General features: G+C 59.0%; 1 non-coding gene across 1 annotated transcript; it reads right to left on the reverse strand.

The window, feature by feature from the left end:
- Positions 1-3637: 3637 nt before the first annotated feature.
- TRNAG-CCC (transfer RNA glycine (anticodon CCC)) lies at positions 3638-3710 on the reverse strand. The gene has a single exon. It is a non-coding gene; the product is annotated as a tRNA-Gly (tRNA).
- Positions 3711-24366: the final 20656 nt, after the last annotated feature.

Raw genomic sequence — 24366 nt, forward strand, 5'->3', positions numbered from 1 at the left:
CACGACTTAGCAACTAAACCAACCCAGTCTCTGCTTTAACTGCTGCCCATACTGGGAAAGGGTGGCCCGGAGGCTGCTGCGCAGAGCACCCCTCCCCACCAGCCGTGGAATGGTAGAATCAGTTGGTCCATTTTAACACTTTGGAGGACACTGGCTTCCCACCTGCTCCTTCAAGGAGCCTCTCTCCAAAGGTTCCTAGATGTGAGCTCACCGCCCCTCCTGACAGAAGTGCCTGGCCTTAGTGAAACAAGCAGGAAGTGTCCTCTCTCCTGCCTGACTACCTGTCCGCCCACCACTGCCCGCTGCCCAACCCGCCATGTGGCCAGCCCAGCCCAGGAGGAGCTGCTGTAGCGGGCCTGGCTTCCTGGAAACCACCGCCCCCTCTGCCCACCTCCCCGCTCACCCCATCCTCTTCTTCACCCCCAGACCTTCTCACCCAACAGCCACACTGGGCTACTCTAGTTCCTGGGTCCTCCCTGCCAGACGTGGACATCTCGGTCTTTCGGCCGTGGCTCCCGCCCTTGGGAAGCGGGTTCAGACATCTCCCCAGGAAAAGGGGGGAGGGATTAATTACAGGTGTAGGGGCAGTATAATTAAAGCCTTTGACCAAGATAATGGGAGTAGAGTCTTGTCCTCTGAGAGCGCATGAGTGCGCAAGTGTCCGTGAGAGTATGTGGATGTGTGTGTGTGTGTGAAAGCATGTGTGGACAAGAGAGGATTTACATGTGACTGTGAGCGTGTCGTACTTGGCAGAGGTTGGGAACGTAACCTGTGGAGTCAGTCTATGAGTTTTTGGACATTTCACTTCTTGCAGGCTCAGTTTGCTCATCTGGAAGATGTATGAACCTACTTCAGAGGGTTATTGTGAAGATGAAAATGACCGTGCACGTTAACCTCAGAGGCCAGGACAACGGAAGGTGCTTCTTAAATCTCAGCTGTTATTATGGTTACACGTGGTTCAGCCAGAGGAAGCAGCTTCTGTGGCTGAGGGGAGGGGGCGGGAGGTGTGCACAGGGCCCTGTGGATGCCGGTGAGGGGTGTGTGTGTGTGTGCATGTGTGTGTGTGCGTGTGTGTAGTACATGGTATGCATAAGGGTTTTGCAGTTGTGTTGGACCTCTGGGTTACGGTCCAACCATTGCATGGTGAGTGTAAGCTTTCCGGTATGTTCTAAGACTGCACGTGTTGCGTTGTACACCACTGCAGGCTCTGTATGCTGGATGTGCCTCCGGAAGATACTGTCCAAGACGGCAGGGAAGTTTGTGGGAAAGAGCACCGGACACAGAGTTGGAATCCAGCAAACTTCTGCTGGACTTAGGAACTGAGGAGTGAAGGAAGGGGTTGGTAAGCTGTGGGAAAGACCTGCAGTGTTGTTCAGGCCTCGTGCGGGATGTGTACGCTTCCCGGAGCCCTCACGCCGGCTGCAGGCAGGCCCTGCTGGCTGGGAGCTGAGTGCCTGGAGGCTGTGCCCAGCTGGGGGCTAAGAGCCTAGGGCTGCGTCTCATCTGTGACACAGGACAGGAGCAGAGGCTTGTGGGCGGGCTGGTCGGCGGCCGGAGGGCGTGGCGCGGCACCTCGGCCCTTAGTCACTCACCTGCGACACGCCCTTTGCTTTCTTCCCGTCTGACCCTGAGTCCTTCCCGCTCTGCTGACTGGGTGCTGAGAAGGAGAGTTCTTCCGTGAGTCTTATAAAGCTCACCGAAAGGCGGTATTTATAGTGACATAATAAGCCCTAATGGAGATGGAATTACCCCATAAAGGCCCCAGAGAGCCCGGGGGCCTGAGTGCCACTGCAGCAAGCAGGGCTTCCACTGCAGGCAAGTGGGGCCCAAGTGAGTGTGTGTGTCAGTGTGTGAGTGTGAGTGGGTGTGAGTGTGTGTGGGGGTGTGTGTGAGTGTGTGTGTCAGTGTGTGGGTGTGTGTGTCAGTGTGTGAGTGTGAGTGGGTGTGAGTGTGTGGGGGTGTGTGTGAGTGTGTGTGTCAGTGTGTGTGGGGTGTGTGTGTGTAAATGTGTGTCTCAGTGTGTGTCAGTGTGTGTGTGCATGTGGGTGTGAGAGTGTGTGTGAGTGTATGAGTGTATGTCAATGTGTGGGGGGGTGTGGGGGGGTGTGAGTGTGAGTGTGTGTGGGTGGGTGGGTGTGTGTGGGGGGTGTGGGTGTGAGAGTCTCTGAGTGTGTGTGGGTGTGAGAGTGTGAGTGTGTGTGGGGGGTGTGGGGGGTGTAAGAGTGTGTGTGTGTCAGTGTGTGGGGGTGTGAGTGTGTGTGGGGTGGGTGTGAGCGTGAGTGTGTGGGTGTGTGAGTGAGTGTGTGTGTCAGTGTGTGGGGGTGTGAGTGTGTGTGTGAGTGTGTGGATGTGGCTGCAGGGATCTCACCTGCTAATCCCCGATTTCAGCCCACCAGCCTGCTCAGGTTCCCACCTTTACTAGGACTTATTGGGGACGGGAGTGCTGAGGGCAGCCAGATGACAAAGATAAACATTGAAACCACAGTCTCACCCATGAGGGAAGCACTGTTCCTGGGTCCTTTTGCAAAGGATCAGGCTTGCTTGTAAAAGCTGGAAAACAGGGGCTTCCCTGGTGGCCCAGTGACTAAGAATCTGCCTTGCAACACAGGGGTCATGGGTTTGATCCCTGGTTAGAGAACAGAGATCCCACGTGTTGCAGAGCAACTAAGCCTGCACGGCATAACGGAAGAGGCTGCCTGATGCAATGAAGAGCCCGTGTGCTGCAACTGAGACCCAGTGCAGCCAAACAGATTTTTTTTTTTAAGTTTGAAAATAACTGGAGTCCTAGCCCAGGCAGCCTAGATAGATCTGGCGTGCCGTCTCCCAGGTACCTCTCTCCACTGCCTCTGGAAGTGCTGAATTCCTCAGAACCCAGAGGGCCACTGCGGCTGGATACCTGGAATGATGCCCTGCAGCAGTCTTCAGGGCCAGTCCAGCGACCACCTCTGCAGTGAAGTGATGGGGCTCTCCTCGATCCCCTGGAACTCCCTACTACATGCCCCCAGGACCCTGGTCTCAGCCAGCTCAACTCTTGCTTGTCTTCAGAGCTTCTGCACTGTCTCTGGACTAGACTGTAAGCTCCTGGGGGCGAGGAATGAATCCAGCAGCCCTTCTCAGTCCTGGCACCAGCGGAACAGTGCCCGGACACAGGAGTCTGCCCACAGACGGTCACGCTGGACGCTGATCCTCCAAACCAGTTATCTCCCTTCTGTGCGCTCATTTTCTCAAGGGCCGACTATGTGCCAAGCCACTTTTACCCACGTGAACTCACCTCATCCTCCCAGCATCCCTAGAAGGGGAAGTTAATATTGTCCCCACTTTTGCAGGTGAAGAAACTGAGGTTCAGAGAAGAACTTACCTGCCTAAAGTCATACTGCCAGGACCACAGAGGTAGAACTAAACAGCTAAGTGTGTTTCACCCCAGAGCCCGGTCTAGCCGCTCTTTTTTTAACACACCGTGTGGTCTCATATCTGCCTCCCGTTGTCCAAACTGTATCATCTCCCCAGATGCCCTTTCCACTTTGGCAACTCCTATCCCTTCTTTTTTTACAATTAGCCATTTTGTTTTATTTATTTACTTATTTAAAAATCATTTATTTGGCGGTGCCAGGTCTTAGTTGTGGCATGTGGGATCTAGTTCCCTGACCAGGGATTGAACCTGGGCCCCCTGCATTGGGAGTGTGAAGTCTTAACCACTGGACCACCAGGGAGGTCCTCTCCTTTTCCTTCATCAAATCTTGCCTTGGAGCAACATAGGAGGAGAGACACTGGGCCCCCCCAGCCCACCCCCCCCGGCCATCAAATGTATGAGAGCATCTCGCCTGCAGTGTGGGCCAGGACAGATCTGGTACGTGAATGACCGAATCACGGGTCCAGCAGACCTGAATTCTGCCATTTAACCAACTGTGTGGCCTTGGGCAAGTCTTACGATCTCAACTGCCACGTCTGTAAAATGGGCATGATAATAATGGCTTCCAGCCTCCAGGATGGCTGCTGGGATTAAAGGAGATTACACATTAAGCCCTTAGCATAGTGTCTGGCATATGGTGAGTGAGCATTAAATCTTAGTTACTTTTACCTTTACACTCAAAAGTCACTTTGAAAAGCCAGCTGGGCACTCCCAGGCGAATCAATCATCTCACCCTGGAACAAACCTCAGCTTCACCCAGTGTTATAATTACTTCCTCACCTTCCCTCCCCTTCAGGCAGAGGGACTCCATTTGGGACAGAAGCCCAGTTTTACTCCATCTGGCCATGCCCCGTGGAGCTGGCATACAGCAGGCGCTCAGGAAATGTCTCTGCGTTGCACACACATGCAAGTACTAGGGTTGCATCTCTCTCAAAGAAACATCTTCCCCAGCAGCAGCTGCAAAGCAGACTTGAAGGGCAGCTGTTCAGGTGAGGGTTTTGGGGTGAACTTGGCGGAGCAGACGTGTTCCTGAGCTCCGCTCCCCTGGTGTGGTGATTTGAGGTTGGGGAAGGGGAACTTAAAGGTGGGCGCCCACATTTGGAGAGGAGGCAGTGTGGGAGGAAGCCCCCCATAATAGCAGGGTTTCCCTGCCCCCGGAGCTGGGCTAGAGGCTGCGCTGCTTCCTCTTGGGCTTGCTCAAGCTTCCGGGGACCCTTTGAAGTGGCTTCCCTGCAAATCCCGCCCTTGGGGCCTGGATTGGGGCAGAGCCTCTGGGTGGGGAAGGCTCGGGCCACAGTCCAGGGCGGGGAGGAATGAGACGTCTCTCCCCTCAATGCTCCCAGGCACCCATCTTCCGCCCGCCTCCCACCCGGATTCAGAGCCCCCTTCCCGCCACACCCGACTCCCGGCCGAAGCTGCTCATTGCTTTTGGCCTTCTCTCCCCCACCTGGCCACAGCCTCTCCCACTCCCAAGCCCAGTTTAGGCCCTGCTCCCACAAGCCTTCCCTGGCCCTGAGCGCTGGCCTTCCTCCCTTTTCTGGGGGCCAGTCTTCACCCTGTGTTTAAAAACTCCGAGTAAAGCAGAGCCCATCCGTTGAGCCCCGCTTCTAGGCCAGGCGCTGACCTCAGAGCTTTGCAGCGCCACCTCAGAGACACACAAATGCCCTGAGAAGCAGGATTTTACCCCTTCTGCAGAGGAGGGCAAAGAGCTTCAGAAGGTTAGAGCTCCCGCTTAAGGTCAGGAGCGTCTTCAAAACCGTGGGGGACGCCCCTTTCCACCCCTACCTTCCCACCTGCTCTTGACGGAGTCACAGCATGGTCACTGGAGTCTTAAAAAATAAAGTCCAAGTGCTGTATTTTACAAAGGAGGGAACTGAGGCCGCCGAGGGGAAAGGACCTGCTGGAGGTCACAGAGACTGTGCAGACTGGCCCCTGGCCCCTTCTCTGGAATCACTTCCCTCTTTTTTTTTCCTCTCTTTTTTTTTTGGCTGCTCCCCATATGGGATTTTATTTCCCCAAGCAGGGATCAAACCCATGCCCCCTGCAGTGGAGGCAGTGGAAGCCTGGAGTCTTAACCAGCAGATCCCCAAGGAAGCCCCACTAATCACTTTTCTTGACCTTCAGAGGCTCTCAGCTGCAGGCAAGAGCCTCATCACCTTTGCAGGGACTGAACCTGGATACAGGAATCAGGCAGCCCTGCCCCAGGGCTTTTGCACCTACTTCTCCCTTAACCGGGATCACTACCTCCCCAGTTAGTCTCCAGGGGGGCTCCCTGCCTCCTTCACCTGACTGATCCACAAAAAGCAGCAGGAGCCACCCACCCCTGGACGCCCTACTTCCCTTCCTCCCAGCGTTCTTCCATTTCCCCTTCTCACTCCCCTCCCGCTGAGCACTCTGCATGTCATTGTGGATTAGCCTGTCGTCTAACCCCCACCCCCACTGGCACGCCAGCTCCCTGGGGGCCTGATGCAGCCCACCTCCATCCAGGGGTCCCCCGAACAGGCCGGCCTGCAGCTGTGTGCAGGGAAGGAGTCCATGTGGTGGCTTCACTGCACCGTGTGATCTTGGCTAGCCACTTCCGTCTCTCCCTCACTTTCCTTGTGGGTACTTTGGGGGGTTCCGGTGGCTCCCCCTCTTAGAGAGGTGTGAATATGGTCCAGGCTACCGTCTGCAGCTCAGTCACGCCCAGAGGCCCAGGCTGAATTCCGGAGACAAGGATCAGTGGGACTAAGTGGGGGGGGGGGGGGGGGGGGGCCTGCCACTGCTGAAGGTGGGGTGACCAGGGGTCCCCCTGGCTCTACCTGAGCTCCAGGGTCCTCTCCTGTGACCCTTAGGTGCTCTGACCTGCCAGGTGCTGTTCCTACATTATCCTGTGTCATCCTCACAACAGCCCCTGTGAGCAGCATGTTTCCCATTTTACAGACAAGGAAACTGAGGCTTAGACAAGGAAACGCTCAAGTCACACAAGTGTGCAAAGCCAGGACCCATCAGGCTCCGTGGCCCCCGGCGTTAACCCAGGGGCCTCCAGAGGTCACTCCCGTCCTCTCTCTGGCCTGGTCAGCTCCCTGCTCTGTGTTCTGAGGGTCCCCCAGCCAAGCAGGGTCCTCTGTGCGGACGTGGTGAGGGCAGCGGCTGGAGGGGGGCTGAGGGTGCCCTGTTCCCGCAGCCACCACCTTCTGTGAGAGCATCTTTCTCCTTGGTCAAGTGGGGATAAATATAAGACAACACCTACCTTGTGGGGAAGCCCGGAAAGTGTGACCAACTCTGGCACACGGCCTGGCACACAGCCTGGCACACGGTGGGTCTTCGGCAAATGTCAGCCGGGGTTATTTTTATCGCTGACACCATTTTCGGGGGCACAGCACCTTTCAGGTGCCACTCCCTGCCCAAGTCCTGTCAGTCTGGCTGCAGACCTGGTGGAGGCACTCGGGGAGGAAAGGAGAGATGCTGCTCTGTTTTTTTTGGAAAACCTCCAAGCCTGACCCCAGCCCCTTTCCCGCCCCCCCCCACCCACAACACCGACAGGCACACAAGGCCCCATTCCCTGGAAGCCCTGCCTGAAGTCCCCTGCCCAGCGTGCCCTGGACAAACCCAGCAGGGCCCTGTCAGTCCCGTGGGAAGGGCAGGGAGCCCACACTTTGGGCCTCTGTCCCCGCGTCCGCCACCGGGCCTGTGCCCTCACAAGTCCGCGCACACACTGACCAGCGCTGGGAACACAGCCACGGCCCGCCAGCACCGCGGATGACTGAACGCGCGCGCGCGCACCCCCCCCCCCCACCCCGCCCAGGCCTGCAGCTCCAGAGGGCTCGGCAGAGACCACCTGGGGCAGGACAGGAGCTGCTCCCCTCCCCCACCCGCGCTCCCCCAGGCCCCTCTGTCTGTACGTCTGTCTGCAGCCAGCCCGGCAGTGAGAGGTCCACCCTCACCAGCTCTGTGCATCGTCGCCACTGCAGCCCCCCAGCAGGACCCTGTCCCCTCTGTCATCAGCCGCTCATCACTCGGCCCTGCCCCCATCCACCCCTCCCCAACCCCTCATCCGTCTCCCTCATCTGTCAGTCTGTCTGTCCATCTATCTGTCCCACTTCCTTCTTTCCCCCATCCTCCTGGTCCCTCTCAGTCCTCTGTGTCCCATCCATCACTTCCCAGACAGCCCTTCCCAGCCAGGCAGTCACCTCCTGGCAGCTCCTGTCTGTCTGTCTGTCCACCAGCCCATCCATTTGTCTGTCTGCCATCTCATTCATCACGCCTCAGCCACCTGTCCAAACTTGCCACCATTTGCGTGTTTCCTGGTTGGACCCCCTGAGGTGCCCCCAGCCAGTTCTGGGTATGGCGAGTGAGTGTGTGTGTGTGTGTGTGTGTGTGTGTGTGTGTGTGTGTGTGTGTGTGTGTGTGGCCACACACATGCTCACATGGGTAGATAACATCCAAGACCCCTGATATGCCTTGTGCTGGATCTTGTGCTGAGAGTGAGGGGACCAGGGACTTGGACACAACCCTGCCTTGAGAGTGTGTGTATGTGTGAGTGTGTGTGTGTGTAAACCGGGAAGGCTGGTGTGGACCTGGGTGGTGGTTGGCTATTTTACTGTGTATTCTTCCTGTGTAACTGCAGTTACAACGTATGCTTCAGTGACCTATTCAAAAATAAATACATAATTTGAAAAAAAAATCCAATCTCTAGTCTTGTCTCCTGATTCCTCAAGAGGAAGCGGACCAGTGCCCCCGCCCCCTCGGGACTGGGGGCCCAGGCGCCCCCAACCCTGGAGCCCTCCACCCTGCCCATCAGGGGCTCTCCCTGCTCCCCGCGACCGGAGACGGGACTGCCGGAGCGAGGCGGGCGCTGCGGGAGAGCCCGGCCGGCCCGGAAGGCGCGCGGGGAGCGGGGCGGGCCGGGGGCGGCGTCGGCTCCGGCCCCCCGGGGCGGGCGCTCACCTGCCGGCGGGAGGGGCAGGGGGCTCGGGCCGGCAAGCCCAGTCCGGTCCCGCCGCGCCCGTCTCGCGCCCCGCAGCCCGGTTCCGGCCCCGCGGGTGCCGCCTTTGAGGGTCGCCGCGGGCCGGGTGCAGCCGGCCTGAGCCCCCTTCCCCGCTGCGAGGCACCGCCTCTGCGCCCCGCAAAGGGGTCGGCGCCAGGTTGGGGCGGCCCGGTCACCGTGGAAACGAGGGCCCCCGGGGGTGGCGACGAGGGGCCAGGCGCCCGGGACCCGCGCCCGGGACCGCGCTCCGGTGCGGTGCGCACTGTGCCAGTTTCTACCCTCGGTCCGGCCGCTGCTCCCCCCAGGCCTCTCACGCCTCCCCTTTAAAAATCACCTCCTCCAGGGGCTTCCCCGGTGGCCCAGTGGTTAAGACTCCGCGCTTCCCCTTCAGGGCCGCCGGTTCGATTCCCTGATCTGGGAAATAAGATCCCACATGCAGCCAAATAAATAAAACTCCCCTCCATCCCAAAGCCTTGGGCCTATACCCCCTCACCTGGGGCCTCATTGGCGGTTTACAACAATAATGATTAGTAATAATCACAGTGAGATTTGCTGAACTTTAACTCAGAGCCAGGCACTGAGTTAGGTCCATTCCTTTTGTCCTGCATGAGGCAAAGACAGGCTGGCAGAGATCAGTTGAAGGTCTCACGGCCTGAAAACTACCTCCTCCTTCTGGCCTCAGTTTCCCCACCTGTAAAAGGGAGGCAGGACTTGCCGACTGCCCAGCCTAGGGCAGGAACCAGACCACAGACTTGGGGGTGGCGGGTCTGGAGGGCTGTCTGCACAGTCCTGACTTTGGAGGTCTTTGGGGGGCTGCTGGCTGCAGTTTGCCCCCGTGCCCATGAGACACACCCTCTCTCCCCACATGAGTCCAGCCCTTGGGATCCTGAGTGGGTCTCTCCAGGCCAAGCCTTGGAGACTCAAGAGAGGTTCTCCCAGCTCTGACATTCCGGAGAGACTTACCTCATCAGAGGGTGAGTTTGCGGTACTGCCTGCCCCCTCTGACTGGGTGCTGGGGGGCACAGAAGGAAATCCATGCCTCTTCTGTTATACCAAGTGCTTCCAGGGGTCAGGACACCTCTGACACTTCCCCAGAAACATGCACACCCCCGTAGTTGAGGGGGTTGACCGCGTCTGGTCAAGCACGGTCAAGCACACTTAAGGGTCTGCCCCAGCCCCTCACCCTGCCCCTGAGACCTGGGGTCTGCGGGACTGGGCTCCTGGGGAAGAAACTGCAGGAACTCTGTGGAAACAGACAGCCTCATCCCCGACCCCCAGTCCTCCCCCAGCTCAGGCTCAGAAGGGGAGAAAGGGCCCACGGACCTCCGTCCAGGTAGAGACCACCCTGGAATCATTACCCCTTCTGCTTAGTTAGCCATGTGCCTGGCACAGAACCAGCAGTGATCTGGTCATTTTCAAGCCCACTTTATATTTGGGGAAACTGAGTCCAAAGAGGGACAGGCACTGACTGAGATCACCTCTGAGAAGTGGCCCAGGCTTTGCCCTCCTGCTGCTTCTCCCTACATCTCGTCTCCCAGCACACTCCACGCTGACTTCCCAGAACCCAGCCTCTGCAGTACCGGCGAGCGAGCACCTGGAGGGAAGGGAGGAACAGGGCTCAGTTTGACTTTGTTTTAATCTGAGGCCCCAGTGCCCAGATCAAGGCCTGGAGCACAACGTTTGTGGAACACGCCTGATCGTATCTGTTCTCTTCCACGTTCCAGGGAGTTCCCGCTGCCCCCAATCCACCCAGCCAGCGTTTACTGAGCATCCATGATGTCCCAGGCGTTTTATACACATCATCCTTCGTCCAGGTCTTCTCATGGCCCCCGCCCCCCTCCGCGACCTCCACGTGACTGTGTGCAGCCCTGCTCTGCAGGGGAGGAAGCCGGGTTTCAGGGTGACTGAAGCCAGATCTGCGCGCCTCTCACAGGCAACCCCTCCCCCGCCCCCGGCCAAAATGGCATTTCCTTGGGGAAGAGGCAAGGGCACCGGGCTGGGGGCCCGGCCTGGCACCTGGCCGACTTGGGGGGTCCACCCCAGAGAGAGAACGCTGCTGGGGGGCAGTGCAGGTTCTCTTCACCCTCACAGGGGTCCCTGGGGCCCTGCCCCAGTCCCCCAACTCCATATACACGTGTGTGCACTTGTGCGGAGGTTCGAATGCAAGGATGTGTTGGGTAGATGCGTGTGAGTTGGGGGTTGGTGGGTGTGCCGGTGTGTGTGTGTGTGTACAAGTGTGTGCCCACATCCGCGTGTCCCAGAGGAAGGGGGCGGGCGGGAGAGCCGTGTCAACCCTCAGGTCACAGTGAAGAAGCTGAGGATGAGGACAGAACGGGGACAGACCTGGCGCGTCTGAATGCGTGTGTGCGCACGTCTGTGCCCAGCTGTGTGTGCGCGGTGGGGGGGTGGGGTAAGGAGGCAGGCTGCCTGCGGCTCCAGCCCTGTAATAGACCCTCCCCGTCCCGCCAGGCCCAGGGGAGCGGCGGTAATAACTGTTTTGCACAGGGACCCACCTCCTGCCACAGCCTGAACCTGTGCCCCGGAGCGGTGTGACAGAGACCCCCTCCCAGCCAGGGCCTGACCTCAGGCTGATCCCGGAGGGGCGGGGTGTCTCTGGGTCCTGCCTGCTGTCTTCGTCTCCAGACCGGCCTGGTGAAGGCGCTGGACCCCAAGCAGGCCTGCTGGTTCTCAGCCTGCCTGCCTGCCTCCACCCTCAGACTGTGAACCGCCCCCAAGGGAGGGCACAGCAGCTCCTCCAGCAGATGGGGGTCTCCAGGAATGGCCTGCGAGCCCGTTCTCAAGACTAGGAGCTCCCTGAGGGCAGGAGCCGCGGCTCTTGCTTCAGAGTGGAGATATTCTGCAGGCAGGGCCGGGCCTTCCCAGTCACACAGGGACCACCAGCCCGTCAGTTCAGCCCGCACAGCTCAGGAAGCACCAGACACCACCGCTTCCAGCTCTGAGCCCCCAGATCATTGCCTGAGAGGGGAGGCAGGCGGGGGCAGCAGGCCCTTGGACTTGGGCCAAGGCCTCGGGCAAAGACCGCTAGGCGCGGGGCCCACCACGCTTCTGCCCTCAACCCTGCTCCTGCCCTCAGCCCGTCTCCCAGTCTCCCATGAGTTTTGACCACCCCTTCCTTCTCTTATCAGAAACCACCAAAACCAGCCATCGAAACTCCTGGCCTCCGGAAACCCCGGCCCCACCCTGCGCATCTGTCCGCCCCGTGCTGGCTCCCAGTGCCTGCCAGCTGCCAGCCCTGTCCCAGGTGGGCAATCCGAGACCCCGCTAAACTCAGCCCTCTCAGCCCCAGCTCGCCCCACCTCCAAGTTGGCTCTCCCAGGAGTGCCCCCTCTGCCCTCCGGATGCCAGTGGGGGGTGGGGGTGGTGCCCGGGGCAGTGCCATAAAGATAAGGGAGTCTGGAGGCAGGCACCACCAGGAGATCAAAGGCTGGCCGGGGGTGAGGCCTGCAGGGAAGTGAGTCCCTGATGGAGAGCAAATAGCACTGCAGAGGGCGTGGCGGGCCCACTTTCCCTGCCTCCTCAGGGCAGGGGGGAAACAGGCCCCAGAAGGGAAAGGGCTCTCGAAGCCCACAAGGCCAGGCCCGGGGGCACGCTGACCGCAGCCCTGAGTCCCAGGCCAGGCCCTGCCCCTTCTTCACTAGGGACTGGCTGCGCCTCAGTTTCCCCAGATGAGAAAGGAGGGTAAAGATGGTGAGTCAGCTTTACTATAGGAGATAAGAGTCCCATCGAGGCAGCCAGCACGGCGCCGGGCGCCTGGAAGGCGCACCCCGCAGCAGGATCGCCTCCCCTCCCATCTAAAGTCCTCACGCCCTGAGCTCTCCGCAGAGAGCATCTTAGCTCCTCAGCAGGACTCAGCCCGACTTCCCTGCTGCTCCCGGGTTTGGACCCCAGGGCACCCCTCCACCCCAACCCCTCAAGGGAAGCAGGGCTTCCTCCCCACCCCGTCATCTCCTTCTTGCAACTGGCGGCCTGCTGACTCAGCGCCTGGAGCAGCGCTTAGCAAGCTTAGCAACCAGAACCTCGGGCAAACAGGGCTGTGGACAGCCGCACCCCCACCGCAGGAATGCAGCGGCATTCCTGGGGGTGCCAGCCAAGTCTGAGCCGAGGGCAGGTGGGCACTGTCCTCTGCCACCTTGGCACCTGGGGGAGGGCGCAGGGCCCCACAAGCGCCCAGGCGCAGGGCCAGCCTGCTGGGGTCCCAGCCCACAGCTTGGCATCCGAGAGTGAGGTCGTGCGACCTTGGCCAAGGCCCCTGTGAGCCTTGGTTTCCTCACCTGTGAAGTGGGGAGGAAGTAATTGTGCTGGGAGGACTGGATAAAGAATGCAGGTCTCTGAAAGGTCCCATGAAGGGGGCCCCCAGTCACCAAAGCCACAGTGTCCAACCGGATGCCAGAGTCCTCTGGCTCTGGGCCCTGAAGGAGAAGGGGGCCCAGAGAGGGGTGCTTACCTCCCTGAAGTCACGCAGCAGAGCAGCATCGCAGGGCCCACCGCCCCGCTGCCCTCACTCTCTGTGACCACCGAGCTCTCACGCACTGAGACCCGTACTCCCTTCTCTCCCAGGCGAGCCTGAGCCCAGGGCAGGGAAGACTCCCAAGCCCAGGGCGCATACCGGCCGAGGCAGACCCGGCTGCAGGAGGCCCTGGGGAGCCCTGGGTGCTCACGCTCCTCTCCCTGGTGCTCCATCCACCGGGGGCCCATCCGCCTCTGCGCTTCTGCCCGACCAGGCTCTGCCCACGAGAGCCAGGCCTCCCCCAGCGCCCCCGCGGGCAGTCGGGGGGCATGTGCCCCCGGGAGACCGCCCCGCTCCCCCTTCTGCCGCCGGAGTCTCCGCTCTGTCTGCCTTTGGCCTTTCTCTCTTTGGGGGAGGTCCCAGGACGGGTGTCTTAAACACAGAGAAAGTGTTTCACGGAAGACATCCTGAGTGGGAGTGGGGTTGCCTGGACTGGATCCGTGACCCGCCCTGCCCCCGACTGTGCCCTCGGGCGGCTCCTTCCCCTCTGGCCTGCCCTCCCCTCACTGCCAGCACTGCTGGTGGCCCTGAGGTCTCCGTGAGGCCAGGAGGAGCCCGCACAGGACCGAGGCCCCTGGGGGACCCCCAACCCCTCCCCAGCCCCACAGCCCCTCACGGCTGCCTGTAATCCCCCCAGGTCCGTAATCCCCCCACTTTGATGTACTTATCACCGGCTGAGCCGCGGCTCTGAATGGGAAGCCGGGGCTCCCAGGCGGTGGGGCGGCAGGCAGCAGCAGAGCCTGCCAGGCCTGCCCGCGGGGGGGGGAGGGGGGGGGGGCGGGCCCCTCGCCATTCACCGCTAAGCCTGGATCCGGATGCCTTTGTGCCAAGAACAAAACACCGGGGATCAGCCGTCCCCAAAGCTGCCTCTCTCAGCTCCGGAAGGGACGGGAGCCGGGGCCTGAGGGTGCAGGGCACCCCCTCCACGGGCGAGGAGCTCCTCGACACCACAGAGGGTGGAGCGGTGCTGGGTGGACAAATCCAGGTTCAAAGCCCACGTTTCACGAATTAAGAGATTCGGGCAGTAAGTGTGTCAACTCCTCCAAGCCTCAGTTTCATGATCTGTAAAGTGGGCATTGTAACGGCTCCAGCCTCATGGAATGGGTGGATTAAATGAGAGGAGGCGTTCAGCGCCTGGCAGCTTCTGGGGCCCGCTGGGTTCTCTACAAACAGGACCTGCTCTTAGACTGGGCCCCCCACGTGACGCTGGTGGTAAAGACCCCGCCTGCCAATGCAAGGGACTAAGAGATACAGGTTCAATCCCTGGCTCGGGAAGATCCCCTGGAGGAGGGCATGGCCACCCACTCCAGTGTTCTTGTCTGAAGAATCCCAGGGACAGAGGAGCCTGGTGGGCTACAGTCCATGGGGTTGCAAAGAGACACAGCTGAAGCTCTTAGAATAGCTTCATTCCTGCCTGGGTCCTGGGGCTGCGGCCAGATCAGCTCTTGGGTCTGAGTGCAAAATGCGCGTTTGTGGGGAGGAGGGGCTCTGAATGAGTCTGGACAGGCATGCTGACCTGGACCCACGCCTGCGTGTTCCTCCTCCTGAAGACCCTCCACCATCCCCACGGCTCACGGCTCACCCCCAGCCACACGCCCTTGACCCGGGGCTGCAGGGAGCTGGGCTGTGCCCCTGGAGAGCATCTGGAGACAGGGCTCCCCTGCCATGCAGGCCCCAAGGCGAGCCCGTCTGCGCTCGGTGTCCTCCCGGCCGCGCAGGTCGGCTGCTCCAGCCCCGAATGACCCAGAGGCTCCGGGGGTGGCAGCCACACTGGGGGGATGTCTGGAGAAGCCTCAGGGGTCCTGCCTGCTTGGGGGTCTCTCCTGGGCCCCTCAGGCCTGAGCCGGGGCCAGGGCTGAGGCTCTGTCGGGTGGGCCGCGCCCGGAGTCCCCCCGGGCGGGCCCAGGAGGCCCGTGGGTACTCTCTGCCTGGGGCCTGGGCTCCGGCCAACCATCAGCGGTGAAGATTGCTGGGTCGGCTTTATTTTAAACAGTCAAGAGCTTTGAGTGGAAACATGTGTCTCCTCCTCTCGGCCTCTCCTTCTCTCCATTTCTGTCTCAAATCTCTCTCCTTGGGAGGGCCTCCCTTTCTCTGTTTTTCTCTGTCTTGCCATTTCTCTCTCTGCCTCTGTCTTTTTCTCTCTCTTGACTTCGCTGTCTCTCCATCTCTTTCAGGGGTCACGATTGGTACCAGACTCATGCCCTTGGGGGTCTAGGCCAGGCCCCCAGCATCCCAACCCCTCCCTACAGACGCAGTCCCCGGGGGTGCCAAGGCCCCCTTCGGGAGTCCTGTCCCCAGAGGGCTGAGTGCCCTCCCCTGGGGTCTGAGGAGCCAAGGGTCCGGGACCCTAATCCTCTGCCCTCCTGCCATCACCCGCGCCCTTGCCCCCAGCATCCCCCAGATCCACCCGTCTCATGTCTCTTTTCTACACCAGGCACCCAGACCGTCATCCTGAATTTTCAGCCTCTGGTCTGGTCCCCCCGTTGTAAGAGAGACTGATGTCAGGGAGAAGAGGTCATGGTTCACCCACAGCCACACAGGGGATCAGGGGCCAAGCTGGGCAGACCCAGGTCTCCACCTGCAGGCAGCATCACCAACACCTCGGGGGGGATGTCCCACCCCCAGACTCAGGGCCTGGGGCCTCCAGGACAGTGTTCACCAGCGCCAGGGGCCTCCCTGGAGAGTCACCCCTTCCCCGAAGGACAGCCTTGTTCTTGGGCCGTCACCTTCCAGCCCTTTCTGCCGCTCACCAGGGAGCAAGAACGAAACTGGTATCCAGGGGCTAGCTCAGCCTCTGAGTCCTTGTGTGACTGTGAGTATGACCTTTCTTCTCCCGGGCCTCAGTTTCCCAATCTTTGTGGCAGAGGGCTTGTCTTTGCCATAGGCAACTTTCTGCCCTAATATGCTGTTGCGGTCTCGTGCTCTTTACAAAGAAACTCCTGGAACGCCTGGCCAGGAATGCAATATTCTTTGGTTTTGTTTTCAGCCACACCGCGCAGCTCACAGGATCCTAGTTTCCTGACCAGGGATTGAACCCAGGCCCTCAGCGCTGAAAGCATGGAGTCCTAACCACTGGGCCGCCAGGGAGTTCCCAGGAGCCCAGTCTTCCTTCCCAGCGTGAGAAGGCCCCTTCCCAACATGATCAGCTCTCCTTAATTTCCAGACTCACAGCCCCTGAATGCAGGCACCCTAGATGCCAAAAGCAAGAAGAGAGATGCGGAGTGGGGCATGACTCCGTGACCTGGTTGGCACCCCGCTGTCAAAAGAGTGCCCCCTTGGGTGCCCAGGGTCCCGCCAGTCCTCAGCTCGGGATGGGAGGGCTGCCTGGGTGGCAAAGGGGAGTCCCCCCCCCCCCCACGGTGCAGGAATGAAGCCAGGCGAAACGCAGCCGATCCGCCAGATTCGGGCAGGTGAGCCCGGCTTTCCAGGTTTGGGCAAACTCAGCCATCACCACGAGTCACTCTGCCCTTCCTCCCCCTCACCGCACCCGCCGCCTGGCTTCTGAAAGTGACACAAAGGGAAGGGCCGGGGGTTTCCTGGTCCCCTCCACGAGGCGACCCAGGAATCCTTGAGCCCGGAGTCAGAGAGGAAGGAGAGCCTGCCCAAGGGACCAGGGGTGGAGAGGGGACGAGGTGCTGGCCCCCCACAGCTGATGCCCTGGCTGCCCCCTGGGCCCCTCCCAAATGCCCAGCCAGGGCAGGAAGGAGGGACCTTCTGCAGTCCACCCTAGTCTTGCTGATCTTCCAGCCTCTCGGTCGCAGCATAGAAATGGCTCATTTCATCCTCTCCACAGCCACGCAGGCAGGGACCGTCAGCACCCCACTTTACAGATGAGGGAGATGAGGCACAAAAAGCGAAGAGGTTGGCCCGAGCTTACACAGACCCCATGATATGCTGGAGCTGGCTCCCTCTGGCTCAGGAGGGAGAGTGCGTTGTTAAAATTTCGTGAATTTTGTGAGCCAGGTTTCACTGGGACCTTGAAATAACTATTAGAAGTATTTACACCACAGCAATTAGCAAATGATGCAAACTGGGGCTCTCCCCCCCCTCCCCGCCCGCCTTTCAGAGAGCCAGTTGTTAAACATTTACCAGCTCACCACTGGCTGGAGGCCACAGCTTTTATAATGTCTCAGGAGAGTCCTTAGCGAGGAAAGTTTCAGAACTTAGCAAGACTGTCCCCTTGTCTCAAGGTCTGTGACAGATTGAGTCTGTCTGATTCTAAAGCCAAAGGAATTCCTTCCTCCCCTCATGATGCCAAGACTTAGTTTCTCTCTCCACTCCACTATGATAACTTTCTGTCTAGGGAGAGAGGCTGTCCCACTGTCCCTTGGGGCAGCGATTAAAGGTGCTACAGGGTTCAAAGTGCCTGGCCAGTATGCCCTGCCCTCTGACACCTGGTGATCAATTCCACAGACATTTACCAAGCACCTCACTTAACCTCCCTGAGCCTCCCATTCAGTTGCAAACTGAGGCTCATCCACCGGCCAGCGTTCGTTCGTTCGTTCATTCATTCATCCCATTCAGCTGGTGGTTCCTGTGTGCCAATCAGGCAGTGTCTTGGAAAGACTGGGATCAGCCTTCATGCTCTGGATTGTGGCTGAGTCACTGGCCTCCTGTGTGACCTTGGACCACAGCCTTCCCATCTGTACTTTGAGATCATCTGTAAAGGTTCTCCCGACTCATCCCCCATCCCTGGGTGTGGTGCAGGGTCCTGGGACAGCTGTTGGTGAAAGTCACTGGAAGTAGTGGTCATCAGGGTAGCTAGCCTGGCTGAGGACTCAAGGGCAGCAGTGGTTCATGCCCTGGAGACACAACACCCGTGTAATTCACAGCAGCAGTTGTCCCTCTTTCTGTCTACTTGAATGGAGAGCTAAGAGAGCAGGGAGGTGTGGGATACTCAGGCAAGACTGCCCAAAGGGGTAATAACAGTGAGCAAGCGCTCAGTGTCTGACTCTTTGGGACCCCACGGACTGTAGCCCGCCAGGCTCCTCTGTCTGTGGGATTTTCCTGGCAAGAATACTGGAATGGGTTGCCATTTCCTCCTCTGGGGGATCTTCTCTGGCCTAGGGATTGAACCCGAGTCTTCTGTGTTTCCTGCATTGCAGGCAGATTCTTTACCACTGAGCCCCCGGGGATGCCCAATAACACAGTAACAGCAAACGTTTGATGAGCACTTACTCTGCACCAAGGCCTGTGCTAAACACATGCTCTAGATCTCATTTAACGCCCATTCTGTAGACAAGGAAGCTAAAGCCCAGAGTGAGATGACCGAGATCACCTGTTTATTAAAACATGTCTACTGATGGCAAGTTATTGTCTCGTAGGGCAGAGTTTCAGTTTGGGATGATGACAGAGTTCTGCAAATGAATAGTGGTAATGGTTGCACAACAATATGAATATACTTAATGCCACTGAGCTGAAACTTAGAGACGGTTAAGACGGTCCATTTCACATCACATGTGGTATATTTTACCACAATAAAAAAAATCAATTAAAAAGTTGTTGATGGGACTTCCCTGGCAGTACAGCAGATAAGAACCCACCTGCCAATGCAGGGAACACAGTTTCCATCCCTGGTCTGGGAAGATCCCACATGCCGCAGAGCAACTAAGCATGTGCCCGTCACTACTGAGGCTGTGTGCTGCAGCTGCTGAAGTCCATGCGCCCTAGAGCCCAGTCTGCGACAAGAGAAGCCACTGCAGTGAGAAGCCCGTGCGCCGCGGCGAAGAGCAGGCCCCGCACACCGCGACGCACGAGCTGCTGGCGCGAGCAGCAGACCCAGGGCAGCGGGCAAAGGCATTCATGGAGCCCCAGCTCGGTTCTAGGCACTGTGCTGTATACCTCGGACAGCAGGAAATGAAGCAGATGACTTTCTCTGCCTCCGTGGAGCTGATATTCTAGAGCAGTGCTGTCCAAAAGTGCTCTCTATGGATGCGGTGATGAGTGAAGGGCAGTGGTCCATATCTGCTCTGCGCCACACGGTGGCCACCCGCCACCTGGGGCTACTGAGCGCTGGAAATATGGCCAATGCCCCCAAGGAACTGGCTTTAATTTCATTTCATCTCAATTAATTTAAATACAGACAGCCACCTGTGGCTAGTGCCAACCGAACTGGGCAGTACAGTTCTCGAAGGTCAGCCACAGGACAGGCGAGTGGTGGAGCTGGGGTGAGAATCCACGTTTGTCCAACCTTATTCAAGCTGTGGGCCTTATTCACCACCGTGGGCCTCCTGCTTCCGAATCACCAGGGAAGCAGGCTCCAAATTCAGATTCCTGGGCTCGGCCCCAGATCCAGTGACTCAGAGAACGGGGCCCAGGACTCTGCGTTTTTGTTAAGGTCCTTGGGTGATTGTGAGGCACAAGAGTTCAAGTTTGAGACCTACTGCCCTACTTACTCAAGACTCCTGGGTCAGGCTTCCCTGGTGGCCCAGTGGTAAAGAATCTGCCTGCCGATGCAGGGGATGCAGGTTCAATCCCTGGTCCGGGAAGATTCCACAGGCCATGGAGCAACTAAGTCCGTGAACCACGACCGCTGAGCTTCTGCCCTCAGGCCCGTGAGCCGCAACGACTCAGCGCACGTGCCACAGCTGCTGAAGCCTGCGCACCTAGAGCTGTGCTCCTCAACAAGAGAGGCCACCTCGGCCCGCACCCTGCAGCGAGAGAAAAGCCTGCCCGTCTGCGAAGGCGCAGTGCAACCAAAAACAAACAGTAAATAAAGACTCCCAGGTATGCTGGTGTTTGGCAGAAACAAATACAGTAATTGTAAAGCAATTATCCTTCAATTAAAAATAATTTTAAAAAAAGACTCTCAGATGGGGGGACTTCCCTGGCAGTCCAGTGGTTAAAAGTCTGCCTGGCAATTCAAGGGACAGAGGTTCAGTCTCTGATTGGGGAACTGAGATCCTGCATGCCATGGGGCAGCCAAGCCCGAGCGCCAGTCTGTGCCGCAGTTGAGACCTCATGCATTCAAAGAATTAATTTTTTTTTAAGAAGAGCCCCAATTGAGGGGAGTTTGAATTAAGTCTGACCTGTGTTGGGCGCCCAGGCCAGGATCAAGCCTGCCCAGCTTGGCTCACCCAGCCTTGAAGATAACTAGTCCTGGCTACCAGTCTGTGATTCCCTGAAGAGCACAAAGGTTTGGCCCTTCCATCTTCTCTGCAGAGGAGCTAGGAGGGCTCCCCACCTCCCTGTCTTCCACACTGGTCTCTGGGCTCCCGGCTCCCAGGCTCGGGTCCTGGTGGGTGGGCCGCAGGAGGGACAGGCTTGGCCCAGCGCCCTGGTGCAGACCAGCCTGGTCAAGCAAGGGGAGGAAGGAAGCAAAGCCACGGCGGGGGGCGGGGGGGGCGAGTAGAGAGGACCGGGCGGGAGGTGACGCAGGCCTCAGGAATTTGAAAACAAACATTGAGCCAGCAAAGGAAGAGGTTGCTGTGGTTGCTGAGCTAGGGCGGGCCCAGTTCCCTCCCGGGGCAGGGGTGAATCCCAGCCCTGCTGACCGGGGCCCCTACCTAGAACCAGTGCCGGGAGTTTCCACTCAGCAGCAGGACGGGAAGGTCTTTATTGGGGGGTGGGGGGTGCCCAGACACCGGAGCGTCCTGGCTGGAGGGAGGAGAGGAAGTAGCAGAGAGCAGGGCCCTGGCAGTTCCCCGGAGGAGGCCCAGCAGCAGCAGGGTCGAGCTTTTACTGACGCCCACAGGAAACCAAGGGTTCAGAGACACAAGATCTGCCCAGCCAAAGAGGGAGCAAGCACAGGGGAGGACGATGCCGAAGGAGGACTTCCTGACAGTCCAGGGCTAAGATTCCACACTTCCTCTGCACAGGGCACAGGTTCAGTCTCTGGTCAGGAACTAAGATCTGGCGTGCCGTGTGGCACGGCCAGAAAAGCGGAAGCCCAAGAGCCTGCGTGCCCTCTGCAAGGAAATCGGAGAAGGCTTCCTGGTGGAGGTGGCACCTGAGCTGAGCCCCAAAGGACAAAGTTTGCCAGGGCAGAATGAGATCAGTATGCTCACCCAGAGCTAGCGCTGAGTGAATGGATGAGTGAGTGACCAGCAGATGTGTGGAATGCATGAATGAATGAATGAATGACCTACCAAATAACGTGAAATCTGAAGCCTCCAGGTCCAGACTGCAAAATCCAACTTCACACCACCCAGCCGTGGACTCTCTTCCTAGTCCTGGGGCTGGGCTCCCACTTGGTACCCAAAGATTCTGGAGCCAGCCTGCTTGGATTCAAGTCCCAAGTCACTTACTAGCTGCAGGACATGGGGCAAGTTACTTAATTTCTCTGTGCCTTGGTGAAATGGAGGTAATAATACAACTTACCTTTGGGGAAGACTGAGTGAGTTCAGACAAGGAAAGGCTTAGAACCATGTTAGGCATGCAGTGAGAGATGTGTAAGTGTTTGCTAATATTGCCTGGGCATTAGCTTATCCATTAATTCACTCACTCACTTATTCATTCACTGATTCATGCTTTAGTCAATCCACCACTTACTTCCCACTCCGCCCTCTTCACTGGTCATTGGTTGAGCAATCCCTGTTCCCAGGCCCTCTCCCCTACCTTCCCAGCTTCCCTTGCCAGTCCTGGATGGTGCCCACCACATTGCTAATTACATAACAATTTCATTAATTCCTCCGAAACCCCAAACAAACAAGAAGAGGCTGTCTGGAGCAGGGGTGACGTGCTACAACCAGAAGCAGGGTGTGGGCATGGAGCTCCATCAGGGGTTCCTTGGCCGGGGGCCGTCAACCCAAGCTGAGCTGCCTTGGAGAGGGGAGGACCAGGCCTCCCCCGACGCCTCCCAAGGGCAGCCTTGCCCACCCCCTCTTGGACAGGCTGGATTCTTTCAAGTCCTGACCTCACCCAGACGGTGGTCCCTGGCCATGCCCACTTCCTACCCACACTTGGCTCCCCTAACACCAGGAGCCCAGAGCCGGCCAGGGTGGGAGACGGACGCTCGAACCCATTTCCCCAGTGAACCATGGCGCTGTGTGATGAGTATTATAACTGTGTGCTGACGGACGTCAGGTGGACCCTCTGCAAAGGACCCACAGCTTCCTTCTTCCCCACAGGCCCTGGGAGAACAGGTCACACTGGGGGAAAGCATGTAAGAACCACTTCCTGAGCACCTCCCACCCGCCGGCACCTCGGGCCCTGCGTTTCCTTTGAACAGCAAGGCCCAGTAGGGTGACAACTTGCCTCTCATCAATGAGGAAACTGAGGCTCAGAGAGGGAAACGGACTTGCCCAAGGCCACGGAGCAGGTCCGTTTGGTCCAGGAATTCAAACCACAGGTCTCCTGAAACCTGCTCCTGCTCCAGTGTGAGCAAGTCTGGCATCTGGGAAATTGGAGCAAAGCTGGTGTGGGGCTTGAGGTGCCCTTTGGGCCAGAAGGCGGGGCAGGAGAGGAGAGGGCTGGCGGCCAGGCGGGAACAATGGCGCGGGGCGGGTAACGGGAAGCTGGCCAGGTCCGGGTCTCCTGGGCAGGCCCTACTGGGCTCTCGAAGCAGCAGACTCATCCCACGGAGCTGCCAGGGTGATACCAGCCTCAAGCCGCCGACTCAGCGATTGCATCGGCCTTTTCCTGGAAGACAGCAGCTGCCGCGGGATGTCTGGGAGGAGGCACCTGTTTGGGAAAAGGGTGTGCCCGTACCCTGCCCTGCCCTGCGCTCCTCCCAGCCCGCCGCTGTCTGCACTTCCTGGCGCTCTGCCTACCAGCTGGGACCCCAAACCCGCCAGATCCCACAGCCAGAAGGGCTGTGAGGCTGAGTCCAGGAGCCCTGCTGACCAGCGCCGCCAGCACCGGGCTGCCCAGCACCCAGCCTCCCAGGGAGCCTCTGCCCCAGCCTGCCGCAAAGCCTCACGCTGCCCCACCCGCAGGGCAGATGGGGACGGGCGGCGAGGCAAAGTGGCTGGTACGCCATCGCGTGTCATTCCTTGCCGGTGACCATCAATGCCATGCTGCTGGGATCACAGCTGGGGGGGCACCAAAGTCTGGCCCGAGGCATCCCACCGCCCCCGGGCACAGGGCTGCACCCGCGGTCACGAAGAGGAGTCGGGAGGGACTCGCGGGGTGGGCCAGGTGTTGAGAAGCCAGTTTCCGATGCAGAAGACTTGGGTTTCATCCCTGGTCGGGGAACCGAGTCCCACCCGGCCTGGGGCAGCTGAGCGCACGTGAAGGATCCCGCTGCCAACTCAGAGCTGACACAAATACACGTTTTGAAAAAGAAGCGAGGTCAAGAGCACCCCAGCCCCCAGGCCGGAGGAGGAGGGCTGGGGCCAACAGGCAGTCCCGGCACTTGCCATCGCTGGGAGGGGAAGAGGGTTGGGGCCCGCTGCTGCAGAGGGCAGCGTCCCCCAGCAGGCAGGGCGTGAGCCCAGAAGGGAGGGCGCGGCCAGGCAGAGGGGCTGACGCCCAGCCGCAGAGCAGAGAGGGCCTCCATGCATCCCTCACCTCTCTAAGCAGGGCGCTCTGGTTCAGAAGGGGTCTGCTGGTGACCAAGGACCATGGCTCCATGTGGGTGCTGACAAGCGGGGCAGCCGGCTGGCTTCTGTAAGGCACCTGCATAGCTCCCAGCGCCGCTTCACATTGATGAACTCGGACCTGGGAGGAGGAGGAGCGCCAGGCCGCCTGAGCCCCAGTACATCGCAGGCACTTGCTCCCATTCTGGTCTGACCCTCACAGAGCCGCTGCGAGGACCACAGCAGCTGGCAGACGGGCATGGGTTTCCCAAGTGGGGCATCACTGCAGAGCCGGTAGAAGCTGGCTATCACAGCCGAAGGCTTCAGGGAGCAGGCCCTAGGTCAGGCAGGCCTGCATCCAAAGAGGCTCTGTCTCTTATTTGTTGTGTGACCTCAGGCAAGTTGCTTCCTCTCTCTGAGCTTCTGTCGCCTCCTTTGAAAAATTTGGAAGGTATATACAGAATCTGTCCAGAAGGTTGTTACAGGGGGTAATTAAGGAGGTTGTTAAGGAGGTAATGCTGATGAAGTGGCAAACAACATTTAGGACCCGGCGGTGGTGATTTTGGGCTTCCCAGGTAGTACTAGTGGAACCCTACTGCCAACGCAGAAGACGTAAGAGATGTGGGTTCAACTCCTGGATCAGGAAGATGCCCTGGAGAAGAGCATGTATTCTTGCCTGTAGAATCCCATGGATGGAGGAGCCTGCTGGACTACAGTCCATGGGGCTGCAAAGAGTCAGACACAGAGAAGTGACCTAGCAGGCATGCATGCGTGGTGGAGACTTTATTGTGCCATTATGAAGCCAATAACTCGGTATAAAGACTTGGACAACCCAGGGCCAAGGCCAGGTCTCCAGAGCCCCTGGGGATAAGCATCTTTCAGTCTTAAGAACGCTCCCTTCCCTTCAGTCCACCTTTAGGCAGTCTCAGAAGGAAGGGGCTCTGGGCCCAGCTTGGACACCCCCCACGTATGTGTATTCAATAAGCCTTAAGCACCCCTGAGT

Source organism: Muntiacus reevesi, chromosome 3 (genome assembly GCF_963930625.1).
Source record: "Muntiacus reevesi chromosome 3, mMunRee1.1, whole genome shotgun sequence".
In the NCBI taxonomy this organism is placed as follows: domain Eukaryota; kingdom Metazoa; phylum Chordata; class Mammalia; order Artiodactyla; family Cervidae; genus Muntiacus; species Muntiacus reevesi.